At 42.2% G+C, this 19225-nt stretch overlaps 1 non-coding gene across 1 annotated transcript; it reads left to right on the top strand.

The window, feature by feature from the left end:
• The first annotated feature begins 2877 nt into the window (after nt 1–2877).
• TRNAS-UGA (transfer RNA serine (anticodon UGA)) lies at nt 2878–2959 on the top strand. The gene has a single exon. It is a non-coding gene; the product is annotated as a tRNA-Ser (tRNA).
• The last annotated feature ends 16266 nt before the right edge of the window (nt 2960–19225 follow it).

The following is a 19225-nucleotide window of genomic DNA, read 5'->3' as shown; positions in this document are numbered from 1 at the left end:
TACCAATGGATCGGTCGACTTAGCAGCGGGGGGTATAATGTGTACGTATAATGCACGTTGATATCATGTAGAAAATTAATTCGCGTCCATATTACACCCAAATCGTTGTGTTGTTGCCACCTCAAATCATACCTTTAAGGCCCAGTTCTTTTGCCAGGATCTGGGGAACTGGGCCTAAACCTCTCCAGACATCAAATTTTTTATGATGAGCCAGTGCACCCTCCTGCATGGTCCTGGCTCGGCCTCGCGGGGGCTAACGCTCCTCGCTACCGCTCATCGTGTTGCCTCCGTCTTCGGCCTCTGGATGCGCTTGTGTTGTCTCCAGAATAAACTTGCGTTAAGTCAAAGTTCAGACAACGTACAAATGACTAGTGTGAAGTCAAGAATGAAAAATCTAAGGGCGTTATGATTTTCGGTCCGCGGAAAAAGAGCACGGTAAGATGTTTTCTAATACGGTGGACCTCATGGGATCCGAGATGTGTTTGTCTTCGGTGGATCCACGTGGATCCGATTTTCATTCGTCTGTGTTAATGTGTCTATAGGTTGGATTCTTTCGATCTACGCTCCTCTTCATCGGCGGCGGTTGTTGTTCTGGTGCGCTGGTCGTTTGGGGACTTAGCACAATGACTTTCCTACTATCTACTACAAAAAGGCTTGTTCGGTTTCGGTGACGAGGGGCGATGACGGCGGCGCGCCTTGGGCTAGTTCCAGTGCTTGTAGTCGTCGCTAGGTGGTCTACAGACATGGATTTAATTTTTGTTATTTTCCGTGTTCTTTATTATGCCATTATGCTATGATAACAAAGAAGCCTTCTCATGAAACTAAAAATAATATACATCATGCTCCATCGTTCATGATTTTAATGAATCTATCTACTCCCTCCGTTTCATAATGTAGTGCATGTAATTTTTTATAATTTGACCAAATTTTTAAAGAACAATATTTACATTTAGAATGGCAAGCATGTCTTATTACATTCATAATAAGTAGTTTTATATTTTATATATTTGATATCATAGATAAAAATACCTTTCTCCATAAACTTGGTTGAAATTTGTGAAGTGTAGCTTTTAAAATTATATATACGCACTTATGGAACAGAAGGAGTATATTTTTCGCCCAGCCGGGAGCATGCGGCCCTGACCTCACCTGTCATCCACCGGAGATACGCTTCCTAGCGGAGTGAGGGCTTTTGGAGGCCGAGATCCACAGAGCTCATTTTTAAAATACGAATTTTCATAGAATGAAATTTTTTGAAAATTTTTGTACACACTCACACACGTGTATTGCGCATGTGTAACAATTCATAACCATATACTTTCACACATGACGTACAGGAGAAAAGACAAAAACGTATTTCTAAAATGGGCTGAAATTCTTTTTGTTGCTGGGCCAGAACACTGTTTTTCTTTTGTGCAGCCTACAAATCATCAAATAATTTTTTCGCACGTACGTGTGGGAATCATAGAAGTTTCTGTGGGATTTTTTCTGAATTTTCAGGAAACTTTTAATATGACTTTTGATTTATTTCTTTTAAAATACCAAGCTCCGTGGAGCTCGGCCTCCATTGGCATTTCCCGGCTTGCTGCGTGCATATACGCCGGCTACCTGGCCGGATTGCGCGGATATCTCACAGGCAGAGTGGCCAAACGGGACACGGTTTTGCCGCGGCAACGTCCGTCGACTAGAAGGGTCCTTGGATGTCGCTGTCACGGTGGGGCAGTCCATTTCGTGGCCCAGAATCATATGTATGTATGTATGCATGCATGCATGCATACCCCTGGGACCCTTGTCAATAACAGTTTGCAACACACTGGGATTTTTTGTAAATGTTACGGTTATGGAAGAGACGGAGGCAGGAAAACGGTAGTATTAATTCTGTCCCATTGTTTTAGATTTATCTAAATACGAATGTATAAAATGTGTTTAGATACACATCCGCATGTAAATTTCTAGACAAATCCAAAATAACTTTTTTTTAGCCTAAACACACTTTATTATTCAAATAAGCTCATAGGGATACAATGAATGTCTGGTGGGTTTATAAGCCACAAGTGGCGTCCAAAATCCAGACCGAAAGCGTGCTTAGCGAGACTATGCGCCTCAATATTTGTGGATCTACCTTTGAAGATGAAAGGGGCACTACCTGGCCGCGTGTAAAGTTTGTTGAAAAGAATTCAAAATCGATTGACTACAAAAGGCGTAATTTGAACGAACATGGTATATACCAATATGCATACATGGCATGTTATTCCAGATTTTTTAAAAGGTTTACAACATACTTTTTTTTCTCTTCTGAATAAGCAAACGAGCTCGGATCAGCAAATCCACTCTCCGATTTGTTTGTTTTTGCTCAAGCAAAATGTCTATAATTCACCCCTTGTATGTCAGTATCAGTATTACCCTCCCAGATACTGTGTTCGAGGTGAGGTGAAATGAAATGAAAAATGCTGCCTAAATCTGACCGCGAAAAATGATTTTGTAGTATTACTGCTGTTATTGTTTCATCACGTGGAATACATCCAGGCCACGATCCATCAAGGACTAGGACTATTCTTTGTTCCGTTGCGTGGAATCCATCCATATCGGACCGGGACAGCGGGACACGGACGAGTGGTTGATGCACGGCAACGGTGGACACTCGACAGGTCCACAACAATAACGCTACCAACACATCTCCATCGCCAATGCACGTGCCGCGTTATTCTAAACCCAAAACTCTCAACCCCCGATAATAATAATGATAAATAAACAGAACTGATGATTCTAGATGAAGGACGCGTGCTGCTTCCCTGACGAGCTAAAAGTTGGTCCATGCAAATCTGGTCACTGACAAATGCCGTCTTTACAGTACCTGAAGGAAAATAGCACACAGTGGTCGATATGTCCGAGTGGTTAAGGAGACAGACTTGAAATCTGTTGGGCTACGCCCGCGCAGGTTCGATCCCTGCTGTCGACGTTTTTTCTTCTCCCAGTTTTTTTTACCTCTTTCCATTTTTATCTTCGTTTTTCTTGTCAGCCTTCCCCTCGAGACTGGAGTGATCCCTTTTCTTTTAGAACATCAATCATCCCCTCCTCGATCCCTGCTGTCGACGCTTTCTATGATTATTTTTTCCATCCTTTTTATAACCAGTCTTCCCCCTCCAGTAATCTTTTTTTCCTCTCAAGGTTTGATAGAAGACCAGAGCATGCTATCGGTGCCAATCTTATACCACCAACTGCGTCTCAGTGACAACAGCTGCGTTATTATTTTATTACAATGTTTAATCCTAGATGAACGCGAGTCGAAAATTTGAGTATGCAGTCACGACAACGATACGCCACGAGGGGTCACAAATTCACAACAAACAGCGACATCTCGTAATGCACGTGATACATTACTTTAAAGTCTAAAAAATAATCCTGGACGGAAGAAAACAGAAGATATCACCCTGCTTCCCGAAGTTTTGGTCCGAGATAAGGAGAAGGAGGGACCTACCCCAACTAAGAGGACATAACAGCTTCATACAGCTTCATACGAGAAACCTTTCTTTCCTGTAATGCTGAGCAGCTCATTTATGTGCTTTTGATATGGTACCGATAGTGAAAGAAAATCGTCAACTCAACCGGTCAAGAATCATACTGGTGATATTGCTCTGCTCTTATGAGTGATGAAGAGTCGTGCAAAATCACAGGAACCGAGAGTGTTCTGAATCAAGGGCCAGGTTCTCGTGGGAGCAAGGAACATTTTGATTGTTGTGTGAACGATGCATTCGGTCAACTATGAACATGGTACCTTAAGTGACAACAGCTGCGTTATTATTTTATTACAATGTTTAATGCTAGATGAACGCGAGTCGAAAATTTGAGTATGCAGTCACGACAACGATACGCCACGAGGGGTCACAAATTCACAACAAACAGCGACATCTCGTAATGCACGTGATACATTACTTTAAAGTCTAAAAAATAATCCTGGACGGAAGAAAACAGAAGATATCACCCTGCTTCCCGAAGTTTTGGTCCGAGATAAGGAGAAGGAGGGACCTACCCCAACTAAGAGGACATAACAGCTTCATACAGCTTCATACGAGAAACCTTTCTTTCCTGTAATGCTGAGCAGCTCATTTATGTGCTTTTGATATGGTACCGATAGTGAAAGAAAATCGTCAACTCAACCGGTCAAGAATCATACTGGTGATATTGCTCTGCTCTTATGAGTGATGAAGAGTCGTGCAAAATCACAGGAACCGAGAGTGTTCTGAATCAAGGGCCAGGTTCTCGTGGGAGCAAGGAACATTTTGATTGTTGTGTGAACGATGCATTCGGTCAACTATGAACATGGTACCTTAAGTGACAACAGCTGCGTTATTATTTTATTACAATGTTTAATGCTAGATGAACGCGAGTCGAAAATTTGAGTATGCAGTCACGACAACGATACGCCACGAGGGGTCACAAATTCACAACAAACAGCGACATCTCGTAATGCACGTGATACATTACTTTAAAGTCTAAAAAATAATCCTGGACGGAAGAAAACAGAAGATATCACCCTGCTTCCCGAAGTTTTGGTCCGAGATAAGGAGAAGGAGGGACCTACCCCAACTAAGAGGACATAACAGCTTCATACAGCTTCATACGAGAAACCTTTCTTTCCTGTAATGCTGAGCAGCTCATTTATGTGCTTTTGATATGGTACCGATAGTGAAAGAAAATCGTCAACTCAACCGGTCAAGAATCATACTGGTGATATTGCTCTGCTCTTATGAGTGATGAAGAGTCGTGCAAAATCACAGGAACCGAGAGTGTTCTGAATCAAGGGCCAGGTTCTCGTGGGAGCAAGGAACATTTTGATTGTTGTGTGAACGATGCATTCGGTCAACTATGAACATGGTACCTTAAGTGACAACAGCTGCGTTATTATTTTATTACAATGTTTAATGCTAGATGAACGCGAGTCGAAAATTTGAGTATGCAGTCACGACAACGATACGCCACGAGGGGTCACAAATTCACAACAAACAGCGACATCTCGTAATGCACGTGATACATTACTTTAAAGTCTAAAAAATAATCCTGGACGGAAGAAAACAGAAGATATCACCCTGCTTCCCGAAGTTTTGGTCCGAGATAAGGAGAAGGAGGGACCTACCCCAACTAAGAGGACATAACAGCTTCATACAGCTTCATACGAGAAACCTTTCTTTCCTGTAATGCTGAGCAGCTCATTTATGTGCTTTTGATATGGTACCGATAGTGAAAGAAAATCGTCAACTCAACCGGTCAAGAATCATACTGGTGATATTGCTCTGCTCTTATGAGTGATGAAGAGTCGTGCAAAATCACAGGAACCGAGAGTGTTCTGAATCAAGGGCCAGGTTCTCGTGGGAGCAAGGAACATTTTGATTGTTGTGTGAACGATGCATTCGGTCAACTATGAACATGGTACCTTAAGTGACAACAGCTGCGTTATTATTTTATTACAATGTTTAATGCTAGATGAACGCGAGTCGAAAATTTGAGTATGCAGTCACGACAACGATACGCCACGAGGGGTCACAAATTCACAACAAACAGCGACATCTCGTAATGCACGTGATACATTACTTTAAAGTCTAAAAAATAATCCTGGACGGAAGAAAACAGAAGATATCACCCTGCTTCCCGAAGTTTTGGTCCGAGATAAGGAGAAGGAGGGACCTACCCCAACTAAGAGGACATAACAGCTTCATACAGCTTCATACGAGAAACCTTTCTTTCCTGTAATGCTGAGCAGCTCATTTATGTGCTTTTGATATGGTACCGATAGTGAAAGAAAATCGTCAACTCAACCGGTCAAGAATCATACTGGTGATATTGCTCTGCTCTTATGAGTGATGAAGAGTCGTGCAAAATCACAGGAACCGAGAGTGTTCTGAATCAAGGGCCAGGTTCTCGTGGGAGCAAGGAACATTTTGATTGTTGTGTGAACGATGCATTCGGTCAACTATGAACATGGTACCTTAAGTGACAACAGCTGCGTTATTATTTTATTACAATGTTTAATGCTAGATGAACGCGAGTCGAAAATTTGAGTATGCAGTCACGACAACGATACGCCACGAGGGGTCACAAATTCACAACAAACAGCGACATCTCGTAATGCACGTGATACAGTACTTTAAAGTCTAAAAAATAATCCTGGACGGAAGAAAACAGAAGATATCACCCTGCTTCCCGAAGTTTTGGTCCGAGATAAGGAGAAGGAGGGACCTACCCCAACTAAGAGGACATAACAGCTTCATACAGCTTCATACGAGAAACCTTTCTTTCCTGTAATGCTGAGCAGCTCATTTATGTGCTTTTGATATGGTACCGATAGTGAAAGAAAATCGTCAACTCAACCGGTCAAGAATCATACTGGTGATATTGCTCTGCTCTTATGAGTGATGAAGAGTCGTGCAAAATCACAGGAACCGAGAGTGTTCTGAATCAAGGGCCAGGTTCTCGTGGGAGCAAGGAACATTTTGATTGTTGTGTGAACGATGCATTCGGTCAACTATGAACATGGTACCTTAAGTGACAACAGCTGCGTTATTATTTTATTACAATGTTTAATGCTAGATGAACGCGAGTCGAAAATTTGAGTATGCAGTCACGACAACGATACGCCACGAGGGGTCACAAATTCACAACAAACAGCGACATCTCGTAATGCACGTGATACAGTACTTTAAAGTCTAAAAAATAATCCTGGACGGAAGAAAACAGAAGATATCACCCTGCTTCCCGAAGTTTTGGTCCGAGATAAGGAGAAGGAGGGACCTACCCCAACTAAGAGGACATAACAGCTTCATACAGCTTCATACGAGAAACCTTTCTTTCCTGTAATGCTGAGCAGCTCATTTATGTGCTTTTGATATGGTACCGATAGTGAAAGAAAATCGTCAACTCAACCGGTCAAGAATCATACTGGTGATATTGCTCTGCTCTTATGAGTGATGAAGAGTCGTGCAAAATCACAGGAACCGAGAGTGTTCTGAATCAAGGGCCAGGTTCTCGTGGGAGCAAGGAACATTTTGATTGTTGTGTGAACGATGCATTCGGTCAACTATGAACATGGTACCTTAAGTGACAACAGCTGCGTTATTATTTTATTACAATGTTTAATGCTAGATGAACGCGAGTCGAAAATTTGAGTATGCAGTCACGACAACGATACGCCACGAGGGGTCACAAATTCACAACAAACAGCGACATCTCGTAATGCACGTGATACAGTACTTTAAAGTCTAAAAAATAATCCTGGACGGAAGAAAACAGAAGATATCACCCTGCTTCCCGAAGTTTTGGTCCGAGATAAGGAGAAGGAGGGACCTACCCCAACTAAGAGGACATAACAGCTTCATACAGCTTCATACGAGAAACCTTTCTTTCCTGTAATGCTGAGCAGCTCATTTATGTGCTTTTGATATGGTACCGATAGTGAAAGAAAATCGTCAACTCAACCGGTCAAGAATCATACTGGTGATATTGCTCTGCTCTTATGAGTGATGAAGAGTCGTGCAAAATCACAGGAACCGAGAGTGTTCTGAATCAAGGGCCAGGTTCTCGTGGGAGCAAGGAACATTTTGATTGTTGTGTGAACGATGCATTCGGTCAACTATGAACATGGTACCTTAAGTGACAACAGGAACGTTATTATTTTATTACAATGTTTAATCCTAGATGAACGCGAGTCGAAAATTTGAGTATGCAGTCACGACAACGATACGCCACGAGGGGTCACAAATTCACAACAAACAGCGACATCTCGTAATGCACGTGATACATTACTTTAAAGTCTAAAAAATAATCCTGGACGGAAGAAAACAGAAGATATCACCCTGCTTCCCGAAGTTTTGGTCCGAGATAAGGAGAAGGAGGGACCTACCCCAACTAAGAGGACATAACAGCTTCATACAGCTTCATACGAGAAACCTTTCTTTCCTGTAATGCTGAGCAGCTCATTTATGTGCTTTTGATATGGTACCGATAGTGAAAGAAAATCGTCAACTCAACCGGTCAAGAATCATACTGGTGATATTGCTCTGCTCTTATGAGTGATGAAGAGTCGTGCAAAATCACAGGAACCGAGAGTGTTCTGAATCAAGGGCCAGGTTCTCGTGGGAGCAAGGAACATTTTGATTGTTGTGTGAACGATGCATTCGGTCAACTATGAACATGGTACCTTAAGTGACAACAGCTGCGTTATTATTTTATTACAATGTTTAATCCTAGATGAACGCGAGTCGAAAATTTGAGTATGCAGTCACGACAACGATACGCCACGAGGGGTCACAAATTCACAACAAACAGCGACATCTCGTAATGCACGTGATACATTACTTTAAAGTCTAAAAAATAATCCTGGACGGAAGAAAACAGAAGATATCACCCTGCTTCCCGAAGTTTTGGTCCGAGATAAGGAGAAGGAGGGACCTACCCCAACTAAGAGGACATAACAGCTTCATACAGCTTCATACGAGAAACCTTTCTTTCCTGTAATGCTGAGCAGCTCATTTATGTGCTTTTGATATGGTACCGATAGTGAAAGAAAATCGTCAACTCAACCGGTCAAGAATCATACTGGTGATATTGCTCTGCTCTTATGAGTGATGAAGAGTCGTGCAAAATCACAGGAACCGAGAGTGTTCTGAATCAAGGGCCAGGTTCTCGTGGGAGCAAGGAACATTTTGATTGTTGTGTGAACGATGCATTGGGTCAACTATGAACATGGTACCTTAAGTGACAACAGCTGCGTTATTATTTTATTACAATGTTTAATGCTAGATGAACGCGAGTCGAAAATTTGAGTATGCAGTCACGACAACGATACGCCACGAGGGGTCACAAATTCACAACAAACAGCGACATCTCGTAATGCACGTGATACAGTACTTTAAAGTCTAAAAAATAATCCTGGACGGAAGAAAACAGAAGATATCACCCTGCTTCCCGAAGTTTTGGTCCGAGATAAGGAGAAGGAGGGACCTACCCCAACTAAGAGGACATAACAGCTTCATACAGCTTCATACGAGAAACCTTTCTTTCCTGTAATGCTGAGCAGCTCATTTATGTGCTTTTGATATGGTACCGATAGTGAAAGAAAATCGTCAACTCAACCGGTCAAGAATCATACTGGTGATATTGCTCTGCTCTTATGAGTGATGAAGAGTCGTGCAAAATCACAGGAACCGAGAGTGTTCTGAATCAAGGGCCAGGTTCTCGTGGGAGCAAGGAACATTTTGATTGTTGTGTGAACGATGCATTCGGTCAACTATGAACATGGTACCTTAAGTGACAACAGCTGCGTTATTATTTTATTACAATGTTTAATGCTAGATGAACGCGAGTCGAAAATTTGAGTATGCAGTCACGACAACGATACGCCACGAGGGGTCACAAATTCACAACAAACAGCGACATCTCGTAATGCACGTGATACAGTACTTTAAAGTCTAAAAAATAATCCTGGACGGAAGAAAACAGAAGATATCACCCTGCTTCCCGAAGTTTTGGTCCGAGATAAGGAGAAGGAGGGACCTACCCCAACTAAGAGGACATAACAGCTTCATACAGCTTCATACGAGAAACCTTTCTTTCCTGTAATGCTGAGCAGCTCATTTATGTGCTTTTGATATGGTACCGATAGTGAAAGAAAATCGTCAACTCAACCGGTCAAGAATCATACTGGTGATATTGCTCTGCTCTTATGAGTGATGAAGAGTCGTGCAAAATCACAGGAACCGAGAGTGTTCTGAATCAAGGGCCAGGTTCTCGTGGGAGCAAGGAACATTTTGATTGTTGTGTGAACGATGCATTCGGTCAACTATGAACATGGTACCTTAAGTGACAACAGCTGCGTTATTATTTTATTACAATGTTTAATCCTAGATGAACGCGAGTCGAAAATTTGAGTATGCAGTCACGACAACGATACGCCACGAGGGGTCACAAATTCACAACAAACAGCGACATCTCGTAATGCACGTGATACATTACTTTAAAGTCTAAAAAATAATCCTGGACGGAAGAAAACAGAAGATATCACCCTGCTTCCCGAAGTTTTGGTCCGAGATAAGGAGAAGGAGGGACCTACCCCAACTAAGAGGACATAACAGCTTCATACAGCTTCATACGAGAAACCTTTCTTTCCTGTAATGCTGAGCAGCTCATTTATGTGCTTTTGATATGGTACCGATAGTGAAAGAAAATCGTCAACTCAACCGGTCAAGAATCATACTGGTGATATTGCTCTGCTCTTATGAGTGATGAAGAGTCGTGCAAAATCACAGGAACCGAGAGTGTTCTGAATCAAGGGCCAGGTTCTCGTGGGAGCAAGGAACATTTTGATTGTTGTGTGAACGATGCATTCGGTCAACTATGAACATGGTACCTTAAGTGACAACAGCTGCGTTATTATTTTATTACAATGTTTAATCCTAGATGAACGCGAGTCGAAAATTTGAGTATGCAGTCACGACAACGATACGCCACGAGGGGTCACAAATTCACAACAAACAGCGACATCTCGTAATGCACGTGATACATTACTTTAAAGTCTAAAAAATAATCCTGGACGGAAGAAAACAGAAGATATCACCCTGCTTCCCGAAGTTTTGGTCCGAGATAAGGAGAAGGAGGGACCTACCCCAACTAAGAGGACATAACAGCTTCATACAGCTTCATACGAGAAACCTTTCTTTCCTGTAATGCTGAGCAGCTCATTTATGTGCTTTTGATATGGTACCGATAGTGAAAGAAAATCGTCAACTCAACCGGTCAAGAATCATACTGGTGATATTGCTCTGCTCTTATGAGTGATGAAGAGTCGTGCAAAATCACAGGAACCGAGAGTGTTCTGAATCAAGGGCCAGGTTCTCGTGGGAGCAAGGAACATTTTGATTGTTGTGTGAACGATGCATTGGGTCAACTATGAACATGGTACCTTAAGTGACAACAGCTGCGTTATTATTTTATTACAATGTTTAATGCTAGATGAACGCGAGTCGAAAATTTGAGTATGCAGTCACGACAACGATACGCCACGAGGGGTCACAAATTCACAACAAACAGCGACATCTCGTAATGCACGTGATACAGTACTTTAAAGTCTAAAAAATAATCCTGGACGGAAGAAAACAGAAGATATCACCCTGCTTCCCGAAGTTTTGGTCCGAGATAAGGAGAAGGAGGGACCTACCCCAACTAAGAGGACATAACAGCTTCATACAGCTTCATACGAGAAACCTTTCTTTCCTGTAATGCTGAGCAGCTCATTTATGTGCTTTTGATATGGTACCGATAGTGAAAGAAAATCGTCAACTCAACCGGTCAAGAATCATACTGGTGATATTGCTCTGCTCTTATGAGTGATGAAGAGTCGTGCAAAATCACAGGAACCGAGAGTGTTCTGAATCAAGGGCCAGGTTCTCGTGGGAGCAAGGAACATTTTGATTGTTGTGTGAACGATGCATTCGGTCAACTATGAACATGGTACCTTAAGTGACAACAGCTGCGTTATTATTTTATTACAATGTTTAATGCTAGATGAACGCGAGTCGAAAATTTGAGTATGCAGTCACGACAACGATACGCCACGAGGGGTCACAAATTCACAACAAACAGCGACATCTCGTAATGCACGTGATACAGTACTTTAAAGTCTAAAAAATAATCCTGGACGGAAGAAAACAGAAGATATCACCCTGCTTCCCGAAGTTTTGGTCCGAGATAAGGAGAAGGAGGGACCTACCCCAACTAAGAGGACATAACAGCTTCATACAGCTTCATACGAGAAACCTTTCTTTCCTGTAATGCTGAGCAGCTCATTTATGTGCTTTTGATATGGTACCGATAGTGAAAGAAAATCGTCAACTCAACCGGTCAAGAATCATACTGGTGATATTGCTCTGCTCTTATGAGTGATGAAGAGTCGTGCAAAATCACAGGAACCGAGAGTGTTCTGAATCAAGGGCCAGGTTCTCGTGGGAGCAAGGAACATTTTGATTGTTGTGTGAACGATGCATTCGGTCAACTATGAACATGGTACCTTAAGTGACAACAGCTGCGTTATTATTTTATTACAATGTTTAATCCTAGATGAACGCGAGTCGAAAATTTGAGTATGCAGTCACGACAACGATACGCCACGAGGGGTCACAAATTCACAACAAACAGCGACATCTCGTAATGCACGTGATACATTACTTTAAAGTCTAAAAAATAATCCTGGACGGAAGAAAACAGAAGATATCACCCTGCTTCCCGAAGTTTTGGTCCGAGATAAGGAGAAGGAGGGACCTACCCCAACTAAGAGGACATAACAGCTTCATACAGCTTCATACGAGAAACCTTTCTTTCCTGTAATGCTGAGCAGCTCATTTATGTGCTTTTGATATGGTACCGATAGTGAAAGAAAATCGTCAACTCAACCGGTCAAGAATCATACTGGTGATATTGCTCTGCTCTTATGAGTGATGAAGAGTCGTGCAAAATCACAGGAACCGAGAGTGTTCTGAATCAAGGGCCAGGTTCTCGTGGGAGCAAGGAACATTTTGATTGTTGTGTGAACGATGCATTCGGTCAACTATGAACATGGTACCTTAAGTGACAACAGCTGCGTTATTATTTTATTACAATGTTTAATCCTAGATGAACGCGAGTCGAAAATTTGAGTATGCAGTCACGACAACGATACGCCACGAGGGGTCACAAATTCACAACAAACAGCGACATCTCGTAATGCACGTGATACATTACTTTAAAGTCTAAAAAATAATCCTGGACGGAAGAAAACAGAAGATATCACCCTGCTTCCCGAAGTTTTGGTCCGAGATAAGGAGAAGGAGGGACCTACCCCAACTAAGAGGACATAACAGCTTCATACAGCTTCATACGAGAAACCTTTCTTTCCTGTAATGCTGAGCAGCTCATTTATGTGCTTTTGATATGGTACCGATAGTGAAAGAAAATCGTCAACTCAACCGGTCAAGAATCATACTGGTGATATTGCTCTGCTCTTATGAGTGATGAAGAGTCGTGCAAAATCACAGGAACCGAGAGTGTTCTGAATCAAGGGCCAGGTTCTCGTGGGAGCAAGGAACATTTTGATTGTTGTGTGAACGATGCATTCGGTCAACTATGAACATGGTACCTTAAGTGACAACAGCTGCGTTATTATTTTATTACAATGTTTAATCCTAGATGAACGCGAGTCGAAAATTTGAGTATGCAGTCACGACAACGATACGCCACGAGGGGTCACAAATTCACAACAAACAGCGACATCTCGTAATGCACGTGATCCATTACTTTAAAGTCTAAAAAATAATCCTGGACGGAAGAAAACAGAAGATATCACCTGCTTCCCGAAGTTTTGGTCCGAGATAAGGAGAAGGAGGGACCTACCCCAACTAAGAGGACATAACAGCTTCATACAGCTTCATACGAGAAACCTTTCTTTCCTGTAATGCTGAGCAACTCATTTATGTGCTTTTGATATGGTACCGATAGTGAAAGAAAATCGTCAACTCAACCGGTCAAGAATCATACTGGTGATATTGCTCTGCTCTTATGAGTGATGAAGAGTCGTGCAAAATCACAGGAACCGAGAGTGCCAATCTTATACCACCAACTGCGTCTCAGTGACAAGTGACAACAACTGCGTTATTATTTTATTACAATGTTTAATGCTAGATGAACGCGAGTCGAAAATTTGAGTATGCAGTCACGACAACGATACGCCACGAGGGGTCACAAATTCACAACAAACAGCGACATCTCGTAATGCACGTGATACATTACTTTAAAGTCTAAAAAATAATCCTGGACGGAAGAAAACAGAAGATATCACCCTGCTTCCCGAAGTTTTGGTCCGAGATAAGGAGAAGGAGGGACCTACCCCAACTAAGAGGACATAACAGCTTCATACAGCTTCATACGAGAAACCTTTCTTTCCTGTAATGCTGAGCAGCTCATTTATGTGCTTTTGATATGGTACCGATAGTGAAAGAAAATCGTCAACTCAACCGGTCAAGAATCATACTGGTGATATTGCTCTGCTCTTATGAGTGATGAAGAGTCGTGCAAAATCACAGGAACCGAGAGTGTTCTGAATCAAGGGCCAGGTTCTCGTGGGAGCAAGGAACATTTTGATTGTTGTGTGAACGATGCATTCGGTCAACTATGAACATGGTACCTTAAGTGACAACAGCTGCGTTATTATTTTATTACAATGTTTAATCCTAGATGAACGCGAGTCGAAAATTTGAGTATGCAGTCACGACAACGATACGCCACGAGGGGTCACAAATTCACAACAAACAGCGACATCTCGTAATGCACGTGATACAGTACTTTAAAGTCTAAAAAATAATCCTGGACGGAAGAAAACAGAAGATATCACCCTGCTTCCCGAAGTTTTGGTCCGAGATAAGGAGAAGGAGGGACCTACCCCAACTAAGAGGACATAACAGCTTCATACAGCTTCATACGAGAAACCTTTCTTTCCTGTAATGCTAAGCAGCTCATTTATGTGCTTTTGATATGGTACCGATAGTGAAAGAAAATCGTCAACTCAACCGGTCAAGAATCATACTGGTGATATTGCTCTGCTCTTATGAGTGATGAAGAGTCGTGCAAAATCACAGGAACCGAGAGTGCCAATCTTATACCACCAACTGCGTCTCAGTGACAAGTGACAACAGCTGCGTTATTATTTTATTACAATGTTTAATCCTAGATGAACGCGAGTCGAAAATTTGAGTATGCAGTCACGACAACGATACGCCACGAGGGGTCACAAATTCACAACAAACAGCGACATCTCGTAATGCACGTGATACATTACTTTAAAGTCTAAAAAATAATCCTGGACGGAAGAAAACAGAAGATATCACCCTGCTTCCCGAAGTTTTGGTCCGAGATAAGGAGAAGGAGGGACCTACCCCAACTAAGAGGACATAACAGCTTCATACAGCTTCATACGAGAAACCTTTCTTTCCTGTAATGCTGAGCAGCTCATTTATGTGCTGTTGATATGGTACCGATAGTGAAAGAAAATCGTCAACTCAACCGGTCAAGAATCATACTGGTGATATTGCTCTGCTCTTATGAGTGATGAAGAGTCGTGCAAAATCACAGGAACCGAGAGTGTTCTGAATCAAGGGCCAGGTTCTCGTGGGAGCAAGGAACATTTTGATTGTTGTGTGAACGATGCATTCGGTCAACTATGAACATGGTACCTTAAGTGACAACAGCTGCGTTATTATTTTATTACAATGTTTAATCCTAGATGAACGCGAGTCGAAAATTTGAGTATGCAGTCACGACAACGATACGCCACGAGGGGTCACAAATTCACAACAAACAGCGACATCTCGTAATGCACGTGATACATTACTTTAAAGTCTAAAAAATAATCCTGGACGGAAGAAAACAGAAGATATCACCCTGCTTCCCGAAGTTCTGGTCCGAGATAAGGAGAAGGAGGGACCTACCCCAACTAAGAGGACATAACAGCTTCATACAGCTTCATACGAGAAACCTTTCTTTCCTGTAATGCTGAGCAGCTCATTTATGTGCTTTTGATATGGTACCGATAGTGAAAGAAAATCGTCAACTCAACCGGTCAAGAATCATACTGGTGATATTGCTCTGCTCTTATGAGTGATGAAGAGTCGTGCAAAATCACAGGAACCGAGAGTGTTCTGAATCAAGGGCCAGGTTCTCGTGGGAGCAAGGAACATTTTGATTGTTGTGTGAACGATGCATTCGGTCAACTATGAACATGGTACCTTAAGTGACAACAGCTGCGATATTATTTTATTACAATGTTTAATCCTAGATGAACGCGAGTCGAAAATTTGAGTATGCAGTCACGACAACGATACGCCACGAGGGGTCACAAATTCACAACAAACAGCGACATCTCGTAATGCACGTGATACAGTACTTTAAAGTCTAAAAAATAATCCTGGACGGAAGAAAACAGAAGATATCACCCTGCTTCCCGAAGTTCTGGTCCGAGATAAGGAGAAGGAGGGACCTACCCCAACTAAGAGGACATAACAGCTTCATACAGCTTCATACGAGAAACCTTTCTTTCCTGTAATGCTGAGCAGCTCATTTATGTGCTTTTGATATGGTACCGATAGTGAAAGAAAATCGTCAACTCAACCGGTCAAGAATCATACTGGTGATATTGCTCTGCTCTTATGAGTGATGAAGAGTCGTGCAAAATCACAGGAACCGAGAGTGTTCTGAATCAAGGGCCAGGTTCTCGTGGGAGCAAGGAACATTTTGATTGTTGTGTGAACGATGCATTCGGTCAACTATGAACATGGTACCTTAAGTGACAACAGCTGCGATATTATTTTATTACAATGTTTAATGCTAGATGAACGCGAGTCGAAAATTTGAGTATGCAGTCACGACAACGATACGCCACGAGGGGTCACAAATTCACAACAAACAGCGACATCTCGTAATGCACGTGATACATTACTTTAAAGTCTAAAAAATAATCCTGGACGGAAGAAAACAGAAGATATCACCCTGCTTCCCGAAGTTCTGGTCCGAGATAAGGAGAAGGAGGGACCTACCCCAACTAAGAGGACATAACAGCTTCATACAGCTTCATACGAGAAACCTTTCTTTCCTGTAATGCTGAGCAGCTCATTTATGTGCTGTTGATATGGTACCGATAGTGAAAGAAAATCGTCAACTCAACCGGTCAAGAATCATACTGGTGATATTGCTCTGCTCTTATGAGTGATGAAGAGTCGTGCAAAATCACAGGAACCGAGAGTGTTCCGAATCAAGGGCCAGGTTCTCGTGGGAGCAAGGAACATTTTGATTGTTGTGTGAACGATGCATTCGGTCTAACTATGAACATGGTACCTTAAGTGACAACAGCTGCGTTATTATTTTATTACAATGTTTAATCCTAGATGAACGCGAGTCGAAAATTTGAGTATGCAGTCACGACAACGATACGCCACGAGGGGTCACAAATTCACAACAAACAGCGACATCTCGTAATGCACGTGATACAGTACTTTAAAGTCTAAAAAATAATCCTGGACGGAAGAAAACAGAAGATATCACCCTGCTTCCCGAAGTTCTGGTCCGAGATAAGGAGAAGGAGGGACCTACCCCAACTAAGAGGACATAACAGCTTCATACAGCTTCATACGAGAAACCTTTCTTTCCTGTAATGCTGAGCAGCTCATTTATGTGCTTTTGATATGGTACCGATAGTGAAAGAAAATCGTCAACTCAACCGGTCAAGAATCATACTGGTGATATTGCTCTGCTCTTATGAGTGATGAAGAGTCGTGCAAAATCACAGGAACCGAGAGTGTTCTGAATCAAGGGCCAGGTTCTCGTGGGAGCAAGGAACATTTTGATTGTTGTGTGAACGATGCATTCGGTCAACTATGAACATGGTACCTTAAGTGACAACAGCTGCGATATTATTTTATTACAATGTTTAATCCTAGATGAACGCGAGTCGAAAATTTGAGTATGCAGTCACGACAACGATACGCCACGAGGGGTCACAAATTCACAACAAACAGCGACATCTCGTAATGCACGTGATACAGTACTTTAAAGTCTAAAAAATAATCCTGGACGGAAGAAAACAGAAGATATCACCCTGCTTCCCGAAGTTCTGGTCCGAGATAAGGAGAAGGAGGGACCTACCCCAACTAAGAGGACATAACAGCTTCATACAGCTTCATACGAGAAACCTTTCTTTCCTGTAATGCTGAGCAGCTCATTTATGTGCTTTTGATATGGTACCGATAGTGAAAGAAAATCGTCAACTCAACCGGTCAAGAATCATACTGGTGATATTGCTCTGCTCTTATGAGTGATGAAGAGTCGTGCAAAATCACAGGAACCGAGAGTGTTCTGAATCAAGGGCCAGGTTCTCGTGGGAGCAAGGAACATTTTGATTGTTGTGTGAACGATGCATTCGGTCAACTATGAACATGGTACCTTAAGTGACAACAGCTGCGATATTATTTTATTACAATGTTTAATCCTAGATGAACGCGAGTCGAAAATTTGAGTATGCAGTCACGACAACGATACGCCACGAGGGGTCACAAATTCACAACAAACAGCGACATCTCGTAATGCACGTGATACAGTACTTTAAAGTCTAAAAAATAATCCTGGACGGAAGAAAACAGAAGATATCACCCTGCTTCCCGAAGTTTTGGTCCGAGATAAGGAGAAGGAGGGACCTACCCCAACTAAGAGGACATAACAGCTTCATACAGCTTCATACGAGAAACCTTTCTTTCCTGTAATGCTGAGCAGCTCATTTATGTGCTTTTGATATGGTACCGATAGTGAAAGAAAATCGTCAACTCAACCGGTCAAGAATCATACTGGTGATATTGCTCTGCTCTTATGAGTGATGAAGAGTCGTGCAAAATCACAGGAACCGAGAGTGTTCTGAATCAAGGGCCAGGTTCTCGTGGGAGCAAGGAACATTTTGATTGTTGTGTGAACGATGCATTCGGTCTAACTATGAACATGGTACCTTAAGTGACAACAGCTGCGTTATTATTTTATTACAATGTTTAATCCTAGATGAACGCGAGTCGAAAATTTGAGTATGCAGTCACGACAACGATACGCCACGAGGGGTCACAAATTCACAACAAACAGCGACATCTCGTAATGCACGTGATACAGTACTTTAAAGTCTAAAAAATAATCCTGGACGGAAGAAAACAGAAGATATCACCCTGCTTCCCGAAGTTCTGGTCCGAGATAAGGAGAAGGAGGGACCTACCCCAACTAAGAGGACATAACAGCTTCATACAGCTTCATACGAGAAACCTTTCTTTCCTGTAATGCTGAGCAGCTCATTTATGTGCTTTTGATATGGTACCGATAGTGAAAGAAAATCGTCAACTCAACCGGTCAAGAATCATACTGGTGATATTGCTCTGCTCTTATGAGTGATGAAGAGTCGTGCAAAATCACAGGAACCGAGAGTGTTCTGAATCAAGGGCCAGGTTCTCGTGGGAGCAAGGAACATTTTGATTGTTGTGTGAACGATGCATTCGGTCAACTATGAACATGGTACCTTAAGTGACAACAGCTGCGATATTATTTTATTACAATGTTTAATCCTAGATGAACGCGAGTCGAAAATTTGAGTATGCAGTCACGACAACGATACGCCACGAGGGGTCAC

Source organism: Aegilops tauschii, chromosome 1, assembly GCF_002575655.3.
Source record: "Aegilops tauschii subsp. strangulata cultivar AL8/78 chromosome 1, Aet v6.0, whole genome shotgun sequence".
NCBI classification, from domain to species: domain Eukaryota; kingdom Viridiplantae; phylum Streptophyta; class Magnoliopsida; order Poales; family Poaceae; genus Aegilops; species Aegilops tauschii.
Note: the sequence above shows the minus strand (reverse complement) of the source record. Positions and strands in the feature narration are given on the sequence as shown.